This window comes from Piliocolobus tephrosceles, chromosome 12, assembly GCF_002776525.5.
Source record: "Piliocolobus tephrosceles isolate RC106 chromosome 12, ASM277652v3, whole genome shotgun sequence".
Lineage (NCBI taxonomy): Eukaryota > Metazoa > Chordata > Mammalia > Primates > Cercopithecidae > Piliocolobus > Piliocolobus tephrosceles.
In genome coordinates, this window is record NC_045445.1 from 96,174,166 (window position 1) to 96,178,234 (window position 4,069).

At 39.7% G+C, this 4,069-nt stretch overlaps 1 long non-coding RNA gene across 2 annotated transcripts in view; it reads right to left on the minus strand.

Annotated features, from left to right (window-relative positions):
• Positions 1–4,069, minus strand: part of LOC111536177 — a 106,013-nt gene that overhangs the window by 27,015 nt on the left and 74,929 nt on the right. The window contains exon 5 of one of the 2 annotated variants that reach the window (XR_002729663.3): positions 1,138–1,994. The exons of the other annotated variant lie outside the window; for it this stretch is intronic. This is a non-coding gene — a long non-coding RNA (uncharacterized LOC111536177). Of the gene's footprint in view, positions 1–1,137; positions 1,995–4,069 lie in introns of those variants that run through there. 2 annotated transcript variants of the gene reach the window in all.

A 4,069-nucleotide genomic window follows, 5' to 3' on the forward strand; every position in this document is an offset into this window, starting at 1 on the left:
AGCCAACAAACACATGAAAAAATGCTCATCATCACTCGCCATCAGAGAAATGCAAATCAAAACCACAATGAGATACCATCTCACACCAGTTAGAATGGCAATCATTCAAAAGTCCGGAAACAACAGCTGCTGGAGAGGATGTGGAGAAATAGGAACACTTTTACACTGTTGGTGGGATTGTAAACTAGTTCAACCATTATGGAAAACCGTATGGCAATTCCTCAAGGATCTAGAACTAGATGTACCATATGACCCAGCCATCCCACTACTGGGTATATACCCAAAGGATTTTAAATCATGCTGCTATAAAGACACATGCACACGTATGTTTATTGCGGCACCATTCACAATAGCAAAGACTTGGAATCAACCCAAATGTCCATCTGTGACAGACTGGATTAAGAAAATGTGGCACATATACACCATGGAATACTATGCAGCCATAAAAAAGGATGAGTTTGCGTCCTTTGTAGGGACATGGATGCAGCTGGAAACCATCATTGTTAGCAAACTATCACAAGAAGAGAAAACCAAACACCGCATGTTCTCACTCATAGGTGGGAACTGAACAATGAGCTCACTTGGACTCGGGTAGGGGAACATCACACAATGGGGCCTATCATGGGGTGGGGGGAGGGGGGAGGGATTGCATTGGGAGTTATACCTGATATAAATGATGAATTGATGGGTGCTGACGAGTTGATGGGTGCAGCACACCAACATGGCACAAGTATACATATGTAACAAACCTGCACGCTATGCACATGTACCCTAGAACTTAAAGTATAATAAAAAAAAAAAGAAAGAAAATTGAAAAAAAAAAAGAAATTAAATACTTGTTAGTGACTTAATTTTTATAAGTTAGAGGCTTTTGACATATAGCATTTCATTTGTTCAGTTGCTCAAAGTATGGCTTTAAAAAATTAATAGAAAAATCTTTTACTATGTCTTTTTTTTTTTTTTTTTTTTTTTTTTAGACGGAATCTCGCTCTGTCGCCCAGGCTGGAGTGCAGTGGCCGGATCTCAGCTCACTGCAAGCTCCGTCTCCCGGGTTCACGCCATTCTCCTGCCTCAGCCTCCCGAGTAGCTGGGACTACAGGCGCCCGCCATCTCGCCCGGCTAGTTTTTTGTATTTTTTAGTAGAGACGGGGTTTCACCGTGTTAGCCAGGATGGTCTCGATCTCCTGACCTTGTGATCCGCCTGTCTCGGCCTCCCAAAGTGCTGGGATTACAGGCTTGAGCCACCGCGCCCGGCCAACTATGTCTTATTATAAGGATAATATATGTTCATTACAGAAAAATTTTAAAAATTACAAAAAATTAAAAACATGACTCTATTATAAGCAACCAGCAAATCTGTTTGTTTTCTGAGGTTTTTAAAAATTTTTTTACTTTGACTGCTTAGCGTTTTATATTTGTCTTCTCTGTGATAATATTCATAGCTTAGTAGGCTTGTTTTTAAAAGATATTATAATATTTGAGAGTTCAAATGCATCTCATTTACAAAGCTTTTCATCCAGCAACTAGAAGTAAATTATTCCTCTTCCTAACTTCCGTGTAGCTGACTGTACCTCTACAATGATTTTTTGTAGCAACATACGTACATCTCACACTGTCTTGTATTCATTTTTATATTATTGTAACGTTCACTAACTGTTGAGTGAATAAATGAAAAAAAATTCGGACTAAAAAAAAATAATAATAAAAAAATAAAAATAAAAAACAAAAACTTCCCAAGGATACCCCTTTTCCTCTCTATCTGCCTAAAATAATTTCTTAATAACTCCTACAACATTAGTCCCTGTGGAGATACCACACTAACTGCTGTTAGGGGATTTTGGGCGGCGACTCCTTCTGGCTACTTCCTGCTGAAAAGGGGCGTCGAATGGGGAACAGCAGCTAGGGCTCCTCCTGGGATCGATCTAAGGGTCCTCGGAAGAATGGCCTGTCCATGTGTGGTTCAGTTTACAGCACCATTTGGAGTTTGATTGCTTCTAGGCGAGAAGAAACAATTCGAGTTATAGTATTGTGTTTACAGGGTCCAAATATCAATACAAGACATATAAGCAAGAGAGGGCTTAATAAAGGGGTTAACCAATTCCATAAAGAAGACTGGAATTTCTTAAAGAGGGTTTGTAGCCACTCGGGGCTGAAGCCGGCATTTTCCCTGAGCCTGTCAATAATTTTGATTTGATTTTTAAGTACCTGTAAATTTTCCTTTACTAGAGGTATAAATCCAAAAGCAGCATGCTTCATTTAAAACTGCATCACTAAACCCAATAAAAAGTCCTGCCAGACTCAGTGATAGTACAACTTTCATGCTTCCTTTTTGTTAGTAACTATTATCTCTGCTATAAGGATAATAATTAAGCAAAATACGACAGCGATGGAAACTCTCTGTTTAATATTTCAGTTAGAAGGTGCTACTGTGTATAACCCTTTTGCAAATAATAGAGTGAGTATAGCAATTTCCGTAAGTGTGGTGTGGTAGATAATTTCCATCTAAAATTTTACTTGTCAAGATATAGAATTCCCCTTTGGGGGGGGGTCTATGAAGTTTCTTGCTTTTATTTTCCTAAACAAAGAAACCTCCGGGTTATGGGCACCCTACCCACTTTTATTACCTGGCAGAATTTGCAGGATAATTGCCCAGAACCAGTATATTGATCCAGATTTTTACATTACCCATCCCTTATTTTTTCTTCCAAGCTGCAGGGGATCACTACTTGATTCACAGGAATAAGCAGGGTTAGTCTAAAATGTAGGCGAAAAGCTTGAAAACAATTAATGAGACTAGAACTTAATGACAAAGGTATGATAAGCTTTGGAGCACCATTTTTCTCTCTAGTCCTCATTTTTGGTAAAAAACAAATTATGAATAAACTGTAGTCTTATATTTGACCTGATTATTTGCATAAAGTGCAGCAAGAATGGTTATTTCTACATAGGCCTTTTGGATTGGCTTTGATGAAACTGTTTCACAAGGAATTTCAGGTAAGACTTTTAAAGCCGAGCCTAGCAATGGGTTTGTATCCTCAAATACCTGTGGACTGGGTGATCCTTTCCTCTTGAGGTCCTAAGATAAACTCGGAGCTTCCAGACCTGTTAGAAAGTGACATTCTTTACTGACCACAGGTTAGGAACCCTGTGCAGGGACTGTGTAGACAAGGTATGAGGCCAGTTCTCCCCAAGGGGTTTTTATTGGCTCTGCATGTCAAGCTTGATTTCTTAAAGAGAAACACACCCTTTCAGTTAAAGCTTTGGTAAAATAACCAGTTTTTCCAATTGTGTCCCGCTGATAAAGAAAAATGGATTCTTATTGCACCAATGCAAACAACTATATTGCCATAAGTTAAGAGTACTCACAGATAGTTTCCAAATTCCAGAGGAACCAGGCAGAGAAATAAACATGCTCTAAATTTTGTTCATAGGAGTATACCTTACTCAATTATTAAAGGCCATAAATAGTTTAAAATAAGTTTCTCCTTGACTCTGAAAAACAAAACAAGGATCAGCAGTATTCCAAGCAAAAGATAAAAAGCTTGCTTTAACTTTCTGGGTGCAGCTCATTTAGTTAACTCTTGTTTTGCTTGATATTTGTGACCATGTCAGTTCTTTAAAAGTTTCCTATGTTCTTTTTTTTTTTTTTTTTTTTTTTTTTTTTTGAGACGGAGTCTTGCTCTGTCGCCCAGGCTGGAGTGCAGTGGCCGGATCTCAGCTCACTGCAACCTCCGCTTCCCGGGTTCACGCCATTCTCCTGCCTCAGCCTCCCGAGTAGCTGGGACCACAGGCGCCGGCCACCTCGCCCGGCTAATTTTTTGTATTTTTAGTAGAGACGGGGTTTCACCGTGTTAGCCAGGATGGTCTCGATCTCCTGACCTCGTGATCCGCCCGTCTCGGCCTCCCAAAGTGCTGGGATTACAGGCTTGGGCCACCGCGCCCGGCCAAAAGTTTCCTATGTTCTTTCTCTATTCCAATGTTACAATCTGTAAAGGTATTAAAAACCTGCATTTGGAAACAACAGGTGTTGGAGAGGATGTGGAGAAATAGGAACACTTTTACACTGTTG